This window comes from Chinchilla lanigera, unplaced genomic scaffold (genome assembly GCF_000276665.1).
Source record: "Chinchilla lanigera isolate Chin_1 unplaced genomic scaffold, ChiLan1.0 scaffold00055, whole genome shotgun sequence".
In the NCBI taxonomy this organism is placed as follows: domain Eukaryota; kingdom Metazoa; phylum Chordata; class Mammalia; order Rodentia; family Chinchillidae; genus Chinchilla; species Chinchilla lanigera.
In genome coordinates this window covers 694,959-718,776 of record NW_004955456.1, presented here as the reverse complement: position 1 = coordinate 718,776, position 23,818 = coordinate 694,959, and positions in this window count along the sequence as shown.

Genomic DNA, 23,818 nt, shown 5'->3' with positions numbered 1-23,818 from the left:
CACATTAAATGTCCAGAAACGCAGTGATGATTGGGCAGATTTGGGCATGCGATGGAGGAGAGGGCAGCAGAGGACTGGCAGTGACCTGGCGCCGGGTGACCCCAGGATGTGGAACATGCTGGCAGCAGGAAGTGACCTCAGGAACTGCACATGTTGCCCCCTGGGGTCCTGGACAGACACTCGGATTCGCAGAGCGGTGGCTGGTGCTGCAGGACAAGGGGAGGAGCTGTGGTGACACAGTGAAGCGACAAACTCTTTAGGACTAACGACGCTTGGGTGACATCCTGGGGAGGGGCAGGTTGAGAGTGGAGTGTAGACATCACCTTACACCAGCGGGCACAGCCGATGAGTGACTTAAATCTGTCAAAACAGCCTTCTTGCCCTTCCTTCGCCCAAGCTGGCTGGAGGAACACCATTCACCCACCATATTTCTGAATGTGGAGCTAAATTTTCATGACAGTGTGTCTCAGTCCCTTTTCTCTTGCTGTAGCCAAAGACCTCGATTGAATAATTTGTGAATAAGGGCTGGCAGTCCTGTCAGCTGCAAGGGCCACGATCAGTATGCAGACATCTGCTCAGCGTCTGGGGAGACCCAGACTCCTTCAGCTTGAGGTGGAAACTGAGCAGGCATGGACAGGTGTGGACAGAGAGAACACACCGGCATCCTAGTTTGTTACAACTCGCTCTTGCGGTAACCAGTTCAGTCCTGTGAGAGGCAGAACTCACACCCTCCAGAGAGATGGCTTCAATCCACTCCTGAGGCTCTGCACCCAGGGTACAAACGTTTCCCCAGCCCACCCAACCCTGCCGGGAGGAGTGCAACTTCCAGCACTGCAATCTGGGGTCACTTTCCAACCACAGTCGTGTGAACACCACATCACCAGAAGCTCCGATCCGGGACAAACTGGCTCTGAGGGTTCCTGTCCCACCCCACCTGCTTCTGTTGTCAGGAGGACGAAGGAGGGAAGCATGGTGTCTGAGGCTCTGATGTACACAGGGGATGGTTTCTTCTAGAGGAGGTGGGAGAGATCATCAAGGACATGAGCAGGAGGATGCAGGTCCTTCTTCGTGAAGATGACTTTATCTCCTTGTAGCTTTTCTGATTGCTTTCCACAAATCTTAATGCTTCATATAGCAAACCATTATGAAAATATCTCATCTCTTCTCTGTGAACAGAATAAGAAATTGTGAGATTAAACTGCACCTTTCAACTATCACTACACTGTTAGTCTGAGCGTATTGTACCCTCTGGCATTCAGAACTTCAGGAACTTTTTATTGTCACATATTAACATTTTACTCCTGATTTCGCAGAGGCACATCGCATTAATTTCTCTGGATTAGTACTATAGGTTAAAATAATAAATCCAAAGACACAAAATTTAGTGATGCATTAGGACTTTTCTTCCACATTCCCCAGTATTATGCTTTGGAAGAGAACTTCACATGAGCAGAGGGGCTTTTAGTGAGATGAAAATTCAAAGATTTAGCAAAACCATCATGTAGGGTTATATTTTCTTCAAAAATATTATTTCTGTCCTGCCAAATTATGCATATTTAAATTATCTGCCTTCTGTTTAATTTTTTCCTGTCAAAGAAATATATTTTCTTTAATTCAAATTTGAACTCTATGAATAAAAAAGCACTAAATTTCCCACATTCTTATATGTCTTTTAAATATTTGCTGTTAAGCCTGTATTAGTCACTCTCTGGTCACTGGTATGAAATACTTTCGATGCTCACAGTTTAAAGAATGAGAGGTTTGCTCGGCTCATGGTTGCGGTGGGCTCATCCCATGTCAGCTGGGTCTTAGGCAGAGTGGCATGGTGGAGGGCAGCCGATACCCATGGTGGTCAGGAAGCAGAGAGAAGGGAGGAGCCCAGGACAAGAATTCATCCTTCCAGGTCGCACCCCTGTGAATGCCCCCAAACAGCACAGTCAGCTATGAACTCCACCGTGGCTTAATCATCTGATGGATATGGAGCCCCAAGGGGTGGTCACCTTCCAAACCCCAAGTCTGAACAGGAGGTTTTGCAAAACATTTCAGATCAAAATCAAAAGAAGCCCAAGCCAACAATTTCCCACATTTTCTTATAAGTCTTTTAAATATTTTTCTATACTGCTTAAATTGCTGGATTCTATGTATATATTCTATAAATACATATATGTATGCAATGGGTTCTGTTACTTTTTAGTTATAAAACAGAATATCTGATGTTATCCTAAATTCTTTAGAAACACTTTAAATGTGATAATATTCCCATCAACTGAAATTCACTGCATCCCATTTATTGAGTCTCTGACATCTGTCCCTTCCCTATATATGTCTGCGAGGAATGCTAAAATGGGATTGTGTTCCTCAATCTCCTCTCCTGTATTAATTTATTTTCTTAAAATACTTTCTAGGACAAAAAATTATGGAATAAAAACATAGAAATAGCTTTTAACGGTCTTGTCAAAATGTTTTCTAGTAAATACGAAGTAAACTGCCTGAGTGCCTGGAAAGTATACGAACACACTTTTACTGCCTTGACTATGATTCTATCACAAAGCCCGGAGCATGACACTAATCTGTTCTCAAGGTGCAGAACCCTGGGTGTGTCATACCCACATTTATTATCCAGAATATTTCTACTGATGAATTATTAATTTTACTTTTATGAGTTTATTATATTAAACAATGAGTACTTAACAGCAAAAAAAATCACAAAAATAAAGTATTGAACTTTTAATATTTATTGAGTGTTTATAAAACAGCATCAAAATTTTCAAAATCAACAGTTTTTTGGCACACTAAGTCTAAAAAAAAACCACAAATAAATTCTTATATGAACTACAGTGAAAACACAAATAGCACTGCACCAAAAAAATCTTAACTTCAATTATCACACCTAAGGCAGCCTGCACACATGACACAGGGTGTTCCGTACACATGCATGGCTCACACTGACAGCACATGTGTTGTGCTTTCCTGGCCTTTTGAGGACATACGTGACAACCCAGTAGTCTTTCTGTTTTGCCAGAAGGTCCTTTTTATATTACACAGTCTGTGGTAACAGGAACATAAAACATCAATAAAATAAAGTATTAAATTCTTAGTATGTACTGTGTTTAGAATAGACACGAATGTTTTCACGTCACCTACTTGCTTAAAAAACCTAAAAGATAATATCAGAAATGAATTCCTGTATGAACTACAGTGAAAATACCAATGCAGCTCTTTGCTTCAACTGTCACACCTAAGGCAGTCTTCATACGTGACAACTGCATGTTCCATGTGTATATCTTGCTTACACTGATAGCACATGTGCTTAGCTTTCCTTTCCTATGTGGTGGGCCATTCTTGTCACCTCTCTTCCTGTTTCATCAGGAGCTTCCTGTTATACTGTACAACATGCACTTAGCAGAGAAATAAGATATCAATAACATAACATCAAATATATAATGACTACTTAGAAAAGACATCATTTTCATGTCAGCTATTTACTTGCTTACAAAACCTAAAAGATAACATCAATACTAAAAACTTATGTGAACTACAGTGTAAACATAATCAAAATTATACCACAGAAATAAGCTTTGCTTCAACTGTCACACCCAAGGCCGTCTTCACACACGACAACTGCATGTTTCATACACAAGTAGTTCTTTGTAAACTATCAAACTGTTTATGCCAGATAACCGTTGGCCAATGCTTTGTGTTTCAAGATGTCATATTTCCCCCATAACTCATTAACAACATCTACTCCACTTTTGGTTTTGTCTACAAAGTTTCCATCTCAGGCTTACATTTTGTTGAGGTTTCCCTCTCAATTTTTCCATCATAGTGAAATCAGCAGTAGTGATTGACATCAGCAGTACTGGTTTGTTTTTCTTTGCCTTGTATGAGGTCAACGTTATATCTTTCTGAAATCCAAAGATTGTACGATACAATTCTCTGTTTTGAAGTTACATTTCATTTGGAATTTCTGCTTTGTTCCTGCATATGTTTCCTGCGCTGGTTAGCTTGTGCCCTGTTGGCTAATGTAACATCAACCAACTGTTGAATGTCACATTCTTATTAGTTTGGGAGATGATAGTAACATGTCCATTCACAGTATCATTTTATTTATCGCTATATGGACAAGGACCCAATATCTAAATTCCAGGATAAATGTCTAAATTAAAAGCATAATAAGGTTTTGCATCTACAGGGGTATAAATTTTTATGTTGTATTTTGACTCATCACTTTTTCGTAAGTCTTTCACACACCTGCAATTGCCATGAGAAATTCCTGCTAAGTACAGCAGACCTGTGAATGCTTTCAGTTCAGCTACCTTAGCTCTCTCACTGTGAGACTAACCTTTACCATAGCTGTAAACCTCTAACCCTAAATATCCAACCCAGTCCTATGCCAGATTCTTCTCAGATTCCAAACTTCCCCAGCCATGGTGCAGTGGAAGCTGGAGATGCCACCTCCCCAGCCTTCAGCTGCCTGCCCAGTTCCCCCACATCACCCTGGCCTGTGATATTTTGTCATACTTTGGGCCAACTCCGACCCTGCAGCTCCCTGTGACTTTAATTTGACTCTACTGGTGAAGGAACAGACTTCCTTTCCTTTCTTGAAACATAATACCTATTTCTAATTACCAGAGTTGATCCAGATTTTCCTCCCTAACAAATCTGGGAGATTTGTGGTTTCATTTTGTTTTGGTTTTGTTCTGTTACAGTACTGGAGATTGAACCATAGGCCTTTACCCTGAACTACATCCCCAGCCCTTTCTGTTTTTTAAGACAGAATTTCACTGAGTCACTAAGTTACCCATGTTGGGCTCGAATTCACAGTCCTCCTGCCTCAGCCTCCAAAAAGCCAGTGTTACAGGCATACACCAATAGGCCCAACCAAAGCTTATAATTTTAATGAGCTTGTGCAAGGAAACAGAGTGTACAGAAACTGACAACACAGAGTCTCTTCAAAAGTTGCCCCCTCCCACTCTTAGCAAATCCTGGAACCCACATACAGCACACGGCACTCAGTCAGTGAAGACCCCTCTGTGGAAGAGAAGGCTGGGCCCCGCTCTGTGAAGGACAGCCAGACAGCTCCTTTTCAAGTTCGTATTTCTTCCATCGTCTTGACCTCAAGCTGGGGAGATGCTCGTCAGGCTGGTTTCCTCACCTTTGCTGAAGAGCGTGGTTGTCTGAGTGAGGATTCACTAGGTAATGGTGTCTCTGCCGTCTTTTATGTTATCTCCGGCACACAGGCTGAAGGCTTTATCTTTATCAGTGTCATGATTCTAACAACAAAACTGCTCTAGCTAACGTAGAGTGACAGGTAAATCATTTAAAAACAATTGTACAAAAGTTCTTTTCCGTTGGGATTATCTTTCTTAATAGTAATCCCCTAACCTGTCCATTTTAATGATTCATGAAATCACTCCCTAATAATATCTGAATCATGAGTCATCAAGATTTTCAAATTTTATAGTGGTTATAAACCTGAAAAAATGTCCCCTCTCCTCTTCTCACTGGGTGAAGAAATAACAGTTCAGGTTTATGCTCTCTATAAAATAAATAAAAACAGAACCTCATGCAGTAGAAATTGATTCTTTCTTTGCACAGCAGCAGAATGTCGTACGCAGAAGGGCTGGGGAGAGTTCCATCAGCAAAAAGAGCAAGTACAAGTCACGTTGCCACCCACACAACTGTTTCATGTGATTTTTATTAATGTTTCATTTTATTACCTTGTAGAAAATGTGATTGAAAACACATGTTGGACCAACAGACACAGAGTATGGTGGTCCACAGCTACCGTCTGTTGAGAGGTCCCAAGAGCCTCAGGCACTCATGGGCAGGACTTTTAGAAGGTGGTGGATTGCAGGGGCTCATAGCTGACTTACAGTTAGGAGGTGGGGTCTGCTGGGAGGCGGCTTCACTGGGGTGGGGCCCAGAAGGGTCTCTCTCTCCCCAGCTCCTCCCTTGATCTCTCTCTGCTTCTGGCCACCTGCCATGAGCAGCTTCTCAGCCATGTGCCTCTTCCGCACTGCCCGGACCTGGAGCCAGCTGACCATGGACTGAACCCTCTACAAACACTCAACCAGAATAACCTTTCCCTCCTCTGATTTGTAGGTGTTGGGTATTGTGTCTCAGAAACTAAGAAACTAGCTAAGACACATGAAGCTGAGAAAAAAAATAGAGGAGACAATAATCCAAGCGTTTCTCTCAAGGTCTTCCTGACTTTAGCACTGAAGGACACTGGCCCAACTAACCTTATCCTTGGTTTCTTGTTGTATCTATTGCTCCTCTAGATTCTGTAGTTGAAGACCAGTAAGACTCAGCTTGGAAGGAGGGAGAGCGGAGAGCCGTGGTGACAGACGTGTGGGTAAGTAATGGTGCCAGAGAGCAGCAGATGGAGTACTGGAAGTGTGCAAATGCTGCCCCACGCTCTGCCGAGATGAGGCGTCATCCTGGAACTCTGCCGGGGAAAATACACACAAGGCCTGGCAGCTGGTGGTCTCATCCACAGGACGCGTCTCATGTGATCTCACGAAGCACAGGGTTCTGAGAATTACTTTGAAGGGAGAGCGCAGGGCGGGCAGGAAAATATACAGGAAGGGCGACAGAGCCTGTTCCTCAGCGCCCGGAAGGCAGGTTGAGCGACGGCACCATCCACAGCCGCTGAGCTGAGCACTCCGTAGCTGCTCTGCCCCTCACTGCAGTGTGAGATGGGACTGAAGGCCAAAGGGAGGAACAAGGGGCGGAAGACCCAGGGAAGAGGGCCCTGCCCCGAGCAGAGCTCGAGAAGGGCTGTGGCATGGCTGTGAGAGCCGAAGCACCGCACAGAACGTGAGGCAGCGCGATGAGGACAGCGATGGCCGGAGGAAGGCGGGAAGTCCCGTGAATCCGGCTGGAGAGGCTGTGTGAGCAGCCAGCCGCGCGGAAAGGGCGCTTGTTAGCCAGGGAGGTAACGCGCCAATTCCGAATACACTCAGCAACCTGTGGCGTAGCCAGGTGGAGGTGCGCTGTTTGCATTTGTACACCTGAATGTACAAATGGGTTTATCTTCTGAAAACACACACTTTGAAAAATAATGTATTGAAGCATCATTTATGAATCACGACAAGTACTTTTTTCTTTTCTGTGGAAATGTTTGACAACACTTCCTACACAATCAAAACACTAATCTAATTTTAACTATCTTAACAACTCCACCAGCATTTATGATCAGCTTCCTGTGATCTAAGGTAACTAAGACACAGTCCCTGTCTCCAGGCCCCGTCATCCAGTGGGTGGGGAGAGGACAGCAAAGTGACCCATGAGCCAGTGAGTGCACTAAGAGCTATGAGGAGGCACAGCCCAGGGAGCTCACTGCCAACCAGGGCTGGCTCTGCGGGGGTGAGGTGTCATTTTCTGCACAATTCACATGCAGAAAGTGGGTGGTGGCGAAACTGTCTGAACACTTGATCTCAGTCCCGATGTCCTGCCTTCCACAAGGGACCTGGTGCCCCAAGAGGCGTGAGCATGCGCAGGAGTGTTGGCGTGTGGTCCATCGGGGAATTTCCCCAGAAGTTTGATGCAGTAACGAATTCGCATCTGGTTCCAGTGCCTTGCAGGCATTTTAGTGGAAGACTTGGAAAGGCTGCTTTAAACACATCATGCTTTGCACGGAGCGCTTTTGATTTTGAGACACGCTTCCTCAAAACATCTTTTCCAAATGTGAAGTCTCTGTCAAAAACCTAAAAGATTGATGCACATGACGACTTTATCATTCAGCATTTTTGTGTCATCGTTCAAAACGTGACCAAACATTTCTGAAAGTACATTGATACTATTTGTAAACGATATTCTTTGAAATCAAGAAGAATTAAACATAACTTTGTTGTAGGGGACCTCAAATGGCAGGACTCGCCCTGTACATCCTGCACACAGAGCTGGAGGAGCTCACAGTATGAGGTGGATGCCCAGGAAGGAAAGACTCGGGAGGAAGTGATTGCTTCAGTTCTGTTCTAGGGTAAAGATGCAATGGTGAGATTCTACAGCTGTCAGATCTATGCACCCTCAAAAGGATGAGAGTTCTGCGGGGATGAGACCAACCAGCAAAAAGAAGTAGATGTGGAACAGCAGAACAGGAGCAAAACACTCACCCTCCCCAGGGCAGGAGAAAACCTGGAGCTCGCCCAGGAAGTTAAGAGCAGAAACAGCAGCTGAAACAGACCTGCAGAGAGCAAGCCAGGATGGGCGGCCTCCCAGCGTGGTGTCGGAGAGGCATACTTGGACGGGTTTGTGGAGGGAGGCAGGAAGAACACCAAGGATCAGGAAGCCATCGACTGGTGGGTGTGGTTCAGTAAGATGCTCTGGTTGTGATGTCATAGCTCTTACAAGAAGAAAGAAAACTGAGTCCAGTGTCACATGCAAAGTGTCATCTCAAATGGATGCAGAAAAGCATTCTGGAAAGGTGGATTATGAAATGCTAGCGATTACCATCTGAAATGAAGAGAATTTGTTCCTCTTTACATTCTACATTTTTAAAAATTCCATAAAATATATGAAATGATTTAATATTCATAAAATATGATAGAAAGAGGAAAAATGAATATTCCTATACATCAGCAATTATGTTAGAAAGCCTAGCCAGCAGAAGACAGCAGACAGCTATTGTGTGGGGCCTGGTGGCACATGCCTATGATCCCCGAGCTTGGGAGGCTGAAGCAGAAGGATGGTTAAGAGTTTGAGGGCAGCCTGGACTGCATAGTGAGCTCAAGGCCAGGCTGAACTACACAGTGAGATGTCTCAAAAAACAAAACAAAACAAAAATAATAATAATAGATATTGAATAAGTCAAATAAAATGTGCACTGCTCACATTAAAGTTAAACTTCTTGTTAGGAATAAACATTACTTGAATAAGATAAAAATTAATAACCAAATTATAGTGGGCCAAGGAACAAATACAAGTAATTACAACACTAAAGGATTTGTGATTAAAATGATGTCACTTCCTGCGAAGAAAGCTAACTGAGACAGAAGAAAAATGGGCAAAGCACTGATGCTCCCTGCAGCAGGTGGGCAGGCACGGGGGTCTGATTCAAGGCTCTCTACTGCTATGTACGTGATCGGTAAAGTTTCCTAGTACAAGAGGAAAGTTAAAATGTATGCTACAATGCAAAAGGAACAAATTGGACCGTAACAAAGCAAAATCTCTCGAGGACGCTCAAAGTGAGTACAGTACTTTCATTAAGCACTGTTTAAAGGAGGAAGGCAGTATTTTACACAAGCACATGCAAAAACAAAGTATGGAGGGGAATGGGAGGAAATGCAATAAATAATAAATGTCTAGGCATAAAAAATGAAAGAGACTGCAGACCCAAACACCAAAACACTCTGTCAGCCCAAGAATTATTTCTGACAAAATAGAAAATCCTCCATAAAATGTATAAAAATGAGAAGTAAGCATTTTACATAATTCAGTAATTTTATTACTAAGTACATCCAACATTTGCATTTCGATTATCTGGATATTAACAGCACAAGTAGGAAAGAAACAATAATCTAATGAAATTGAAGTAATCACTTTCATCAAGCAGTTATTATCGCCTTTCTTTTCATTCTCCCAATAAGCATGCAAAACATATTAATCAGTCTGCTGATAGACTTCATAAGAAGTGCTTCATTATCTGTTCTATTAATAGTTGCCAGGTTTTTCTGAATCATGAGTTGGATGCTTAGAATGATTAATATTTGAATATGCTGTTTTCTCCCCGTTGAGATCAAGATGGGAATAATAAAATGTAAAACAGCACCTTGAAAACCACAATAAGATGACCATGTCTTCTCTGTTGTGTCCAAGAACTTTCCTAGGACTGATATAAGCCCTGTTGTCTCTCTTTAGGAACAAAGTGTAATCAAAGATCTGGTTTGGAGGAGGAAGTGGGCACATGCAGGTCAAAGGATACAAACAGCAAAAATGTAGGATGGACCAGTGGACGCTTTAAAGGACGTGATAACTGCAGTTCATAGTCATGTATTGTGCTCAAGACTTTTTCTAAACAACAAAATTTAGCCACTTTTGCCACAGGAACTGTGAGATTACAAACATATTAATTTGTTCTACTATGATAACTATTTAACTAGGTACCTCAGAGCATCATATTGTACAACGTAAATATCCACACGAAAATTTATTTTTATAGAAGAGTGATCCCTCTCTCCTACTAATCTCCTCCCTTTAAAATTAGCAACTTAATTTTTCTCAGGCTTCATTTAATTTTGTTCCTGCAGTGAATTCTGAGCTCACATAAGCCCTGTTTCCTCATTTCTATCAGGGTGTTGCTCCATCGCCCTGAACACATCGTGTACTCGTTATTAACGGATGAAGTCTGTAATTTTATAATTACCGAAATGGGTTAAGGTTCAGATACACTGAGACATAACTTCCTTAAGTCACAATGTTCTTAAAATGCCTTTCACCAAAAGCTTCCTGAATCCATTCAAGGATGGTTGGAACCTGGCTTCTCAGGGTCCGGTGTGAAAACAGGCTTGTCTGGTCCATAAGTAAGAACTGCAGATACTGGACAGAGAAGAGTAAGTCTTTCATCAGCAGAAACAGTGGCTGTGAGTATCTGAAAAATACAAGGCATACTGCAGCTCAGCCATGAATAAGAAGAAAATGCACTCCCATGATTTGCTTCTTGACATTTATTTTTACAGTTGGTGTAGGGATTTTTGAAGATAATTAATTAATAGTTGACATCACAGTCATCTTGAAGCTGACAAAGGTTCTAAAAATACCAACCAACTAGAAAGAGAAATAAGTAGTATGACTGCACAATTAATACTTTTCCCAAGTTTTTATCATCTGTAGCTAATTACTATAAAATCATTACTTTTTTACTTTCTTATGCACGCTGCAGATTAACTTTTTGGATAGTTTAATGACTTTTAATACAAGTGCTCTTAATCTTCCAGACCTCATGTACAGGGTATGGGGCTCAAAGCCTGCAGCAAGTCTGCAGGCAGCACTCATCCCTCCTCAACACCCAGACCGGCACCCGGCTCCTGCTCACAGCTCTGACCCTGCAGTTCTGGGGCACGGACCCCACCAACCCAGGTGATGCACAAGCAGCCGGCCTTTGGCCCCTGTGACCCAGGGCCACATCTGAGGTCTCCCTGGGCATCCCGTGTTGCCCTAGTTTTGAGAAAGAGCAATATTCACTTTTAGATGAAGATTTCCAATATTAAATCTCCTTGACAACTTCAATCTCTGTCTTAATGTGACTCCTGTTCTACTAAGAACTCCTAGTGATACTTGCAACACATTTTTAGAGATAATAATAAATACTTTGGGATGCAGAGGCAAAAAGATGACAAGTTCAAGCCCAGCCTGAGCAACCAAGTGAGACCTAGTCTCAAAAAAAAAAAGTGTGGGTGAGAGTCAGAAATGTAGCTCAGCCCTCTCTGGGTTCAATCTCCAGCACTGCAAAAGTAGAAAAAATAATGATACTAGCTGTTGTAAATGTTGCCTCTGTAGAAGTTCTCAGACACTTCTGGAGGGGGATTTTTGGTTTCTCAAAACTTTGTAGGCACAGGGCCCTTCTTTGTTGGCATCATAAGGGTTAATGTCCAAGGCAGACCCTCTGGGAAACGCTGTTATCTTAAGGCACGTGTTTAAAGACAACCAAGCAGCAATGCTGACTTGTACCTCTAGGTAAATTCCTTAGCAAGTTAGAGAAAATATCCAAAACAGTAGGAACAATTTGTTCCTGGACTTTTCCCGTGAGCATCTATGTGTGACCTTGTTCCAAAATACCATATTAGCAGCACAGAGATACGAGTAGCATAGACACAAGAACCTAAAAATTAAACAGAAAACTGATGCTGAGGAAAATTAAGACAAATTTAAAGTTCAAAGCCTCTGAGAGTGCCGGGATTATAGGCATGCACCACCACACTCAATTTAACTAATGTACTTTTAATCTCTTGTCATATTACTGTAACTGATAGAGCTGATGGTAAGATGAAACATTACTAAAATGCAATCAGTGGGAAGATGGAATTCCAGCCGTGCCCACTGCGCGCCATGGGCCCAGCTTTTCCGCGCACCCCCACGTCTTGTCTCTCCGCTCAGCGCTCTAACGCTCCATTAACGAGTCTACACCTTCAAGGGAATTGCGCTGAATTTCCCACAGATTGGGACATACCAGCTCCTTGACTTCCTTCTTTAAGCTTCATGGAAATGTAAAATCCATAGAGATCCAAACTTCCCAGCCCTTTCTGTGGGACATGCGGGGATCTTCCCAGCTGCAGACCTGAGCTCATCCTGCTACTCTGAGTGCAGCTGCCTACGCTGCCCGGCGCTCAGCATCCCAGGAAGGCCGGTTTCTCCTCCAGAAGGAGCTTTACAGGGACTTCCCAGGGCCACAGACCCAGGGCAGTTCCCCATAGAGGAGCCTTTACAGGGACTTCCCAGGGCCACAGACCCAGGGCAGTTCCCCATAGTACAGACAGCTGGGCCAGCTTTTCATTTAACTAACATCCATTGTCAACAGTTAGAAGCAAGTGTCCCGCAACAGAGGATAAGAAATAGAGTGCAATAATATAAGATTTTATGCTTACATAAATCACATGGGAAATAGCCAGGTCCTGCGAGAACATTTCTGCTGTCATCACAAATTCAATTTCTGCTTCAACTGTAGGATTATCTCAGGCTTGAGAATAGCTAACAGACCAATACTGCTAAGTGTGGGCTACTAGTCGCCATTGTCTATCTAAACCACGCATGCGTACATGGATTAGAAATGGAGCTATCGATTATTAAATACCAGAATGAGTGAATGAAGACAGAAATCATATAAGATTTGCTATTGCCACAAGTTTGACTCAAGTCCCAAGTCAGAAGTTCCAAAAGATCCAAACGTATAAAATGAAGCGTCCATGAGTTAGGGTTACGGTTAGTATAATAGTAACTCATCACAATACTTCGCTCAAATCATGTTTCCATGGATAGTATGAATATAAAATGCAACTTAGTCAAACAAGTCCCTGTCAACCTGCCCTATGTCACCACCAGTCAGATGCTGGGCACACTTGGGTGAACACAGTACACAAGATTCCTTACCTTCTAGTTGGGGCATGAAGTGAGAAAATAAGCTATCAGGTGGAGTAATTACCCAAGGCGATCAGATTCCAGTGCTCTGCCAGAGGACTGGATGCCAGGGAGAATCTGGACCAGAGATCATCTGCACACCGATAGACAAACCATGGATGAGGAGGTCTCACCTGGCAAAGGCCGCAGAGGAGCAATCGGTGGAGTCCAGACCCCACTCACTGCGTCCGGTCAGGGGCACGGGAGAGGCCAGGGCAGTCAGGAGCTGCTCACTCATGGCCGTGTGGGGCTTCCCAAGGCCATGGTGACAGGTCTGCTCAGATTACACCTAAAATATCCCCCAAAGCTCATTCCCATAGGCGGAGCTTCAAGGAGGTGATTGGGTTATTGGGCTTACAGCCGACTTGCTGTTAGGAGGTGCGGCCTGGCTGGAAGAGCAGGAATCTTAGTCACCTCGTTCATAGCTGAGTCGGACTACCCAACACCTGCAAGTTCATTAAAGGAGGACAGCTTCATTCTTGCTCACAGTTTGCAGAGGTTGCAGTCCATGGTCTTCTGGCTCCGAGGCAGGGTGCTCAGGGCACAGTGGAGGGAGCAGAGAGAGAGAGATCAAGGGAGGAGCAGGGAAGATGTAATCCTCCCAAGAGCCCGCCTCCTAACAGAAGCCATCTATGAACTCCTCGCAGATAATACACCGATGATTCTCACGGCCCGTGACCCAGCTACCTCCCAGCACGCCACCTATAGGCACATGAGGCTTTGGGGACATGCAGACAGAAACCACGCCAGCAGCCCACTGAAGCTGTGAGCTGAGAGGATGTCTCTCCTCCCCAGCCCTCCTGCTGCTCTCTGCTTCCCGCACACCCAGAGAAAAACAGCTCCTCTCCGCCACACCCTACCCCATGCTGCAGCACCCTGGAGCCACTGTGGACTGAACTCTCTACAAACTGAGCCGAAATAAGCCTTTCCTCCTGCAGCTTGTGGGCGTCGGGTATTTTGTCTCAGGGATGAGAAGTGTGGCTAAGATTTCTGTACCAGAGGAGCGCAGTCATTGCCAGGGTACTGCCTGACCATGCGATTCAACAGCACTGGGCACTGGCTCGTGGGAGGAGTTCAGAGAGGCTCAGATGCCTGCGGGAGAAGCCCCAACCTGCACCATTGTATGTCAGCGATGTGTAACTTCCTCTTTGACTTTTACAGGCGCTCAGAGCTAAAGAAGTTATGAGATGACTTCTGAAACCTAGAGGAGGTGGGCGCCCCCTCCCTGGCCCTCCCACCACTGCCACTGGGACAGCCCTGACTCGGGACCGCTTGTAATCTGTGGCTGTGGATGCTTGTGTGACCTCTCCCACGGTGGGACACATCGTGCAGAGTAACTTGAACCCATGTTCCTGGACCAGAATCTCTCACATTGGGCGCAGAATAAACTATTTTCTTCTTTCTTTTACAGCAGAGACACCGTTTATACTGACAGACTAGTCGTTTGGAATATTAGCTTTTCCTCACGGCCCCACCCCTGCAACTCCAAGTGCAGGATCCTTTCCAGACTCACTAACTCAGAGGTCGCGTCGGTTCCTCGCGCTTTTCCAAGAGGCTAACCCAGTAAGAAAACGATTTCCGTTGTCTTTGCTCCCTCATCCAGTAGAGTTCTGCTTCCATAAAGAATCCTCCACATAAACATACCGGTATTACCTTATGTCCTCTATTAAAATAAAATAGCGCTGCACACACAAAACTGGAACAAATTAACAGCAGAAGGTAAGTAGCAAGCTGGAAGAATCACTGTGACGCTCTGATTTCTAACACATATACATTTCAGTCATGCCAGGTATCATGTGTTTCATATAGTGTATCAGAAAAAAGCAACATTACCCCCACTTTACTGAGTAATGCCCGAGTTTATGAGGCTATGGTTGCTGTGAGCCTGAGGGGACGGGGCTATTGCTGATCTGTAAACAAGATTCGTATCATTCAAGCCCAAGGTCCTCACAGTGCAGGATCACATTATAATAGCAGCATATTTTTGCGAGAATCGTATCTTCATGCTTTGCCTTCACCCCAAATCAATCACATAAACACCTTTGAAATTGGAATATTAAATAAAGATTTAGAAACTGGGATTGAGAGAGGTAATGAAGGCTGTGACGGCTGATTGATTGTATCAACTCGAGTAAGAGAAGCTCAACTAAATGGGCTCAGCAATTGCACACCTGAGGGCGGCTCTATGCCTGGACAGTGTAAAGGGAAGTGAGGAAGGATGCAGCTGCTTCTGTTCCTTCAGAGGAGCTCCAGTCTTCGCCTTCACCTTGGACGTCATCTCCTGGTGCAGACCCTTTTGCTGCAGACCCACCGGCCTCCTGATATGGACTCACCAGGGACACTGCAGTGAGCTCCAGACCTTTGACTGGATCCTTCCATCTCCAGGGTGCAGTGAAACCCTCCGCACTCTTCCACACCCAACTCTGTGGGCGGCCTCTGTAAGCCAGTCTCTGAAATGCTTACTCATTTGTATATCTTGTCTCTCTAGTAAACACTGACTGATACAGTGTCTTTCACCATAATAAATTTTTAAATTTTTATTTAAACATTAACCATGTATTTTGATCACACCTTGTGCTCTATTGTCTAGGAGAAATGACAAGAATAAAAGATCCTTGTCATGTTTGGTGCAGACCCGGCTTTCTTGTGAGTAGTTTTGACCTCTTGGGTGCCTGACTACTTGGTGGGTCTGGAGGACGCTGCAACCCCACACCTGCCTAGCGCCTGACACACAGCAGGCCCCAGGGAATTTCCCATGTGAGCCACAGGATGAGTAGCTGCCCAGAGTGGACACATCCCTACTCACAAACAAGAGTGCAGGGAAGGGACAGGAGACAGTGCTCACAGCACAGGAGCAAGACGCCCCGGTTGCTTCTCAAGCCCCACACTTCCACTCCTTCCCTAGCTAAGGAGACAGAGTCCAGAGGGGTCCAATCCACTGCCTGACACTGGACAGTGGGAGCTCCGTGTCTGCAGGAGTCCCTTCCTCCCTGACGCCCCGGTTGCTTCTCAAGCCCCACACTTCCACTCCTTCCCTAGCTAAGGAGACAGAGTCCAGAGGGGTCCAATCCACTGCCTGACACTGGCCAGTGGGAGCTCCGTGTCTGCAGGAGTCCCTTCCTCCCTGCATGCCACAGTGTGCTGGGAAGACACTGGAACAGTGAACGTGACACTCACCACATATCCGGGACCCTATTGAGCAGCTCCATGGCTAGGAGGTGCCAGTCTTTCTAGGTGTGCAATCTTGGCCCTCCACCCCTCTGGAAGAGACATTATCTCTATTTCCCTGGAATTCCCCCCAGCGAAGGTGTTTTTAGATCTCTCCTGCGGAGTCAATGTTTCCCAAGGCCACCTCCACTGCAGACATCCTGGAGCATCCCAGGAGCTCTGCATCCCTCACCCAGATGTTGTGCAAACTGTGTCCAGACCGTGGAGAATCTCTCCAGTGGGGTCCTGTGGCCTGACCTGGGGCAGGGACCCTAAGAAGCAGAAAACTCCAAGATATATGTGGGAGATCCGAGAGAAGAATGGTATTCACTGAGTTCTCCAGGGAATAGGACTAAGCAAACATAAGACCCATGGCATCACTGTTCCACGGTGTCAGAAGCTATGGGGCAACAATCCATCAAGGACCCCTAGAATGGTGTCATGCCAAGGCATCCTTACTCCCAGCCCTCACAGCAGCCTGGAAGACACAGGAGGGGGAGACAGGTGGCACATTAGTCATGACTTACTGGGGCCCGATGGGATGTCCACCCCACTGGACTATGACCAAGGGACAGATGCCTCTCCCAAGGAGATTCTCAAGGGAACATCTTTGCTTGACTCACTTTCAGAATAAGTGTGGACTCTGATCAGCTATTTCTTTTCCAAGGCTTGTTCCTGTGAGATGTCGGTCTGTGGAGCCAGGTGTGAAGGCTGCCGTGGGCAGCTGGCTCAGGAATGGCCACGTGCCCACATGTAGCCACCACCTCCAGGGCTGCCATCTTGTTCTGTTAGCCGTTCCTGTTCACACCTCTCCCTCGGTAGTTTATTTTTAATTAAGGTGTCCATGTGGAATGGATTGAAACTAAACTTAAGAAGGAATACAAATACCTTTGGCCCTTCACCAGACAGCTTGAGAAGGGAAGAGGATAAACAGGAAATAGGGTGTTTTATGTACCTTACCAGCTCCCATGAAGAATGAATCATGGTGTACTGCAAACACGGACTCAGAAAAAGAAACAAAGAGAACAGAAGGACATGGGACTCACCCACCTCTGTGCAGATCTCTTGGGTGCAGGGAGCCACCCAGGCCGGGTACCACTGTCCTGCAGTGAGACAGGCTGAGCTGAGGCTCCAAAACTGTTTCCCTGCCTGGCGCTGGGCTCAGCAGGCAGCAGCCTCACTACACCCTGCTGCCCCCTCACCCACCATGCACAGCACCCGGCCCCAGACCCCAGATCACAAAGACAGCTGTGCTTTGTGGGGTGCAGACAGCGGTTACCAGTGAGGAAAGCACAGCAGAACGTTTGAAATCAGTAAAACTCAGCAGCTTCCAAGACGCGACCGATTGTATTTAGGCATATTCTGCCACGATTTATTTCTCCTTAAATAAATAAAAATATTTTGTGGAAAGTAAAGGGGACCCAACAAATCAATACATAGCACTGCTGTTTCAACTCCTGAAGGTTTCTGGAGTAAAAATATATTCATAGCAGTTGATGCTTTTGAATCCTTAGCAACATTCACTGTGTAATTTAATTATGCCTCTTCCCTTTTCTAATATTTCTCTCTGCTTCATTCCTAAATCATCAGTTTTTCCACATTTTCCTCTTCAGTTATTTAAGTAGTACAGCAAGCTTGTTTGCAGCTAGTTTTAATTAAAATATTATCTACGAGGACTTTCAAGCCAGATTGTCATCATCAGCGCAGGCGAAGGAGGAGGCAGTTTTAGAGGGAATTCAGTGCCAAATCAGATTACTTAGATGGGTGCTTTCATTTGAGTATTTTTTTTCAGATGACTTTGAAATAGGTGGGGGATTATTTTATGTTGGGATTCACATGTATAGAACCAATGTGAATCCAAATTAATGGGTGAGAGGAGGCTGCAGGAGAGTCCTGGGGTGGGGTGCCCTTCCAAGTGGGTGCCCTTCCACAGAGCGGGTGGGTGCAGGGAAGAATGCCTTGGCTGTGCAGTCTGCTGGCTAGAGGGGTACAGACAAGTAAATGGACCCCCACATCGAGACTATTTTTAATTAGATTCATAGTGTGGGGGTCTTGTTGAGGTTACCACTCTTGGGCTCTCGACAACTTGCCTAACACCTCTCTTCGCCATACTCCCTCCTCCACAGGAAGCGTGGAAATCTGACCTGTTCCTCGTGTGTGGGCTGTACGTCCCCAACCTAAAAGTAAAGTTATTATCTTTCTCCCATCAAGCAGTCCTTAACTCTTTTCTCATTGTCTTTTGATAGGTGTTTCTCTTCAACACAGCCATGAGCAGCAAAACTCCAAGATAGCTGGAGAGCACCTTCTCCCCAGTAGGTCAGGCCTACAGCCCCTCTCAGCAGGGTGGAGCTATCTGGAAACAGAGACCACCACTCCCTCAGCACTCACAAAGAATAGTGAGGATATGCATCTCCCAGGGGGACATGAAGCAGGAGGCTAGGACATGGCAAAGCTGGCTGGGGAAGTAGGTGTGGCCTGTTAATTACGAGATCCCAGGACACTGGCACAGAATGGTTCCCAGAGCTCTACCTGTGAACTTCTCTCAAGAACTCTAGCAGATTTTGACAGTATGGCCTAGACCTGAGCCAACCTCAGGATGCAAAACACAAAAATGACACTTGGCCTTGAGCCTGAGGAGACTGTGTCCCTTCACAACAGCCTGCTGCTTCCTGTGGAGTGCACTACTGCTATTTAACCCAGACTCACTCTGCACAGCCTGCTTCTTTCATAAATATAAAGCCTTGCTGCCTTTTGTGCTTGTCTTGACCAATTCTTTGCTGAGAACAGGACAAACTTAGAAACCACACCTAGAAGGAGACTCCAAAGCCCGAGAACCCAGTCAAGGCCTGATGGTATTAGGAGGTAGGATCTTTGAGAAGTGATTGTGTCACTAAGGATGGAATCTATGCCCTTATCAGGGACTTTGGAGAAACCTCACCCCTGACACCAGGGAGGAGACAGGGGAGGAGACAGCTGTCTGTGAGTCAGGAAGTGTCTTTCAATGGACTCACATCTTTGATCTTGGACACTCAGCCTCCAGAACAGTGAGAAATCAATTCCTGTTGTTTTGAAGCCGCCCTGTGGGTGGCATTAAGTTACAGGGGCCCAGAGTGAGGGAATCAATGCCCATGACACAAATAAAGACTTCTGAGCGCAGTCCTGTCATCTTGTGGGCAGTATAATTCCTCCTAGGTCCCTGAGAGCCTCCTACATCTGCCCAGTAGTGAACAGTGTAGGAGAAAATCCTTAATCCACAGTTGCCAGGAGGCCAAGTCACAACACGACTTTGTAGCTCAAAAACTTCTTTTTTAATGTCTTATTTCTGACTTTTTATGTTCCACATGCATTGGAATCTCAACTCTTGAGGAGCCCAAATTTCTGGACATTCTGCATACAAATCAGCCCACTTTTTCCTGCGTTCTTCTCTTTCCTTATCTAATGTGACAACACACACAGCCAGCAGCAGGCATGCACTTCCATTGCTTTCAGTGCTTCTGCTAGAGTTCTTGACACATGAAGCTCTCGACCTAGCTCTACAGATATTGTTGATCACCACTTTACTACATATTTCCCTCATATAGTGTGGGTCACTATCTTTTGGCCACTCATCATCTGACTCTACCTCAAGGTCAGACATAAGATTCTGTTGCTACCTCACTCCCTTTTGAAGGACAAATCTTGTATTCATCCTGATAATCTAATTTTTGCACCAATTCTCCAGTATTCACCCCTATACGCTTCTTTCTTCACTGCATTAGACCAGCCAGAGTCAGCTGGTTCTCCTCCACGCAGTTAATCAGGACACAGACTCATTTTTCTGCACCATCTCTTCCAATATGCAGCCTCCATGGTAGCCACGGGGCTGGGAAGAGGGCTCTGTATAAGGACATCGAGTCCACCCCAAGCCACTGCCCAGAGCATGGTCATGAGGCCCAGCTCACAAGGCCGCCGTGAGATCATCTAATTGTGCTTCCAGAAAGAGGAAAAGGCCATACTAGGGCTGTCGGGCAGTCTGGTTTCACTGATCATCATAACCACAACAGTTTCCTATAGCTATTTTCTCTAGAAGTTTCCGGCAGAGATATAATAAAGCAAAATGAATGAAGAGGAAATGCTGATTCCCACAAGGTCTCGTGCAAAGTGCTTGTGTCCAGGGTACAGGTTTAGTGCTCGTACGACAGGTGAGGCTTGTTACTTTGAGGATCTCTCTGAAGCACACACCAGTAACAATCACAAGAGGTTTGCTATTCAGGTAGCAACCTTGGTGCAGTGCCTGCTAACAGCCAGGTAGCAATCAAGCAGAGCCAACAATGTAGCAGGCTGCAAATCATTTCCGTCCCTGCTCTTGTCATTTCCACCCTAATGGGAGAGGCAAATAAGCAAATAACAACTGAATAGTGTGACACGATAGGCATAAACAATGCAGGATGATGTAAGAAGACAGAAAGACAGACCTGGCTAGGGGATCAGCTTGGGCTGACAACAGGAAGCTGGGACCCGGAAGATAAAGCTGCAGTCAGGGTGGGCTGAGGAGCATGGTGCTTATGCTCATGGCCTTGGTGGGAAGGCCCTGCACTCGTCCCAGGGGCCCTGACTCTGAGATTCCTCAGACCTTGGGTTCAGACACCATCGAGCAGGCCCAGAATGCTCCAGTGCAGCACCCTAGGGAGTCCCGCAGTGGGGCTGTCCTTGGAGGCTGCTTGCCGATGCTCTGTCCTGCCCCTGCCATGCAAGGGTCTTCCAAAGGTCTGGTCCCCAGGCGGTACATTGGGAGGTGGTGGACCCTGGAGAGGTGGGCGTGATGAACAGTCTTCAGGTCTTTGGCTCATGCCTTCAACACGGAGTGTGCACCCCTTCCTCTCTGTTTCTTCCTAGCCACCAGGGGAGCTGTTTGACTCCACGGCCACATCCTGCCTGGCCAGTGGGACCAATGTATTATGGACTGAATGCTCCCAAACTGTGAGCCAAAAGAAACCTCCCTCTTTGTAAGTCAGTTACCACTGGCAGTTTGTTACAGCCACAGAAAGCTGACCACTGTACCGCCCCTTCCCAAACTCACTATCAGGTGAGAAAAATCCCAGGGTTCTGGGTAGAAAGGCCCCGTACTCTCCATCATCACCTGCCCATCATCAGTCCCTGTCTTACCTACAGGAAGATTAATTTTTAAGAGAAGCATTTTCACAGGCAGCTCAAAGATTTTTCCAAAATAGCAAATTTTTAACACACCAGCAATACAGGCATCCCAGTTTCAAATAGCACTTCTCAAGCTGGATATGGACACCATCAGCACTAGGAGAAACAGCCACAAAAAACAATTGGCCCCTGTGAGGAGCCAGAACTCCATACTAACAAGGAGCAGTGTCCCCCATGGAAGAAGGTGGGGCAGTGGGACTCATTCTTCTGTTTTCTTTCTGTTTACTCAGTGCCTGAGGCAGCAGCCCTGATCCAAACTCAGCATTGTCATGTCTTACACATGTACCTTTGCTTAAGAGAAGAATGTTCACAGCAGATTCTGAATATGAATACATTAGGAAGAGTGCATCCATTTTAGAAGAGTGCATCATTTGACGATGACTTTTCTTAGGAACCTTTGTCTCAGAAAACCTTGGAAAACTATTTGAAATGACTCTTCAGATAAATGCAAACACAGGAAAAGAGAACCCACTGAAGGTCATCTCACAAAGAGCCAGCCTTAGCAGCCATAATTAAGAGCAGCATCTATTTTAATTTTTCAGGTATGTGTTGATGAGGAGAGTTAGAACTGTTTTAATTGCTAATCTCTCAGAGGAAGGAACACACCATGTTAATTAAATTCACTGATGATGGAAAATGTGGAGGTGGATTAATCGCTTCTAATGGCAGAACAATTTCCTTTAGAAGCGAGTTTTACAGAACTGGAATTAACCAAAAGCGAGCTCTGTTGGTAGAGAATGCACACGCGCACACACACACACACACACACACACACACATGCACGCGTGTGTGCATGTACCCAGGCAACACATCCAAACTCCCCCGGTGCATAGATTATAAGATGTTATACTTTCAAAGTTCTTTAATAATGCATGTTATTTCTTCGGAGTAGTGAGTTCACTGTAACACACACGAACATCACGGCTTTGCTGATTCCCCTTCCTATTATCCTCCCTTACTCTACCCTCCACCCCTAACCCTCCTCCCCTTCCCTAATAAGCCTCCTTTTACTCTCAGGCCATCTTTCCCCTTCATTTCGACTCGAGAGGAAGCGTGTGACCCTTGTCTTTCTTGGTCTGGTGACAGCACCTGCCACTCACACTCTGGACACGGATGTCTTGGACAGTGAGAGGCGAGTGCACCTCCTCACTGTGCACTTGAGTATGCTCCTGCACAGTGCTGCGTACCAGTCACTGGCGGCCCTCGCCACTTCTCTTGGCCCCTCCGTAGAGCAGCACACAAAAGCCCTAGAGGGATGAGGATGCACCCAGTGCATTCAGGGCATTCGATGATCAGGCTTGAGTAAGGTCTGCATGTCCAGGAAGCACTGAGCTTTGTCTTTATGAATAAAGAAGATGGGAAGTAAAGTAGAAGTTATGAAGATTACATAATCAAGCCTCTGAACAGGAATGGAGCCGGCTCTTCAGAGCCTGTAGTAGAAATATTGCAGTCATCAAACTCCAGAGATGGAGCACTGTTGTCAAGCTAGACATGGCAGTAAGCCGGCTTCAGACAGACGAGCAGCCTGCAGAGCTGTGTTTGTCTCTGTCAGTGCCGGGTTTCTGTAGGTGCTGTGTCCTACTCAGTGCTGGGATGGGGCCACAATGGGCCCCAAGCAGAGAGGCCTGCGTGACCAGGAGAACCAGCTACCATGCTGAAATGAAAATGCAGCTTAGGGGCTGTTTGCCTCTTGGAACTCAGGGGTGTAACTGGAAGGGGCAAATATTTTTTTAAACAATGTACATCACCAAATCGGGAGTCTTGGTCCACAGCGCTCCTGGCTGTCTGTGTACGGAGATCCCACAGGATGGAGGAACCATACAAAGCCCTCCAGCTGTGCCTCCCTCTCCCACTCTGAGTCTCTGCTTCAGTCCCAGGTGCTGGGGGAGGACAGAAGGGAAGAGGGTCTGTGGGTGCCTTGTGTCTCCACGTCCTTTCTGTCTTCATCTTCAGCAGAAGTGGTTGGTTCACAGTGGGAAGTGAGAAAGGAAACACAGGACATGATACACTTCCCTGTCGTTCACGCTTGTGGGGAAGCAAGTGCTTCCTTTGTGCATTGAAAGTGCTCCTGGTTCTGATGGAAAGCAGGAGGCCTCCTGGCTACGCACCCTGCTCCCCTGGCACAGAGGTCGCTCTCATCCGGAGACTCACTGTGTTTCTCCCCAGGTCCGGCCCTACAGGTTCACGGGGATTCTGAACTTACAAGGAGCACAAACGGGGCAGAAAGGAATGAACAACAAATACACAACTGTATCTTTTCACAAACTCAGGCACAAATTATTATAGATCTCAAGTTGGCAGC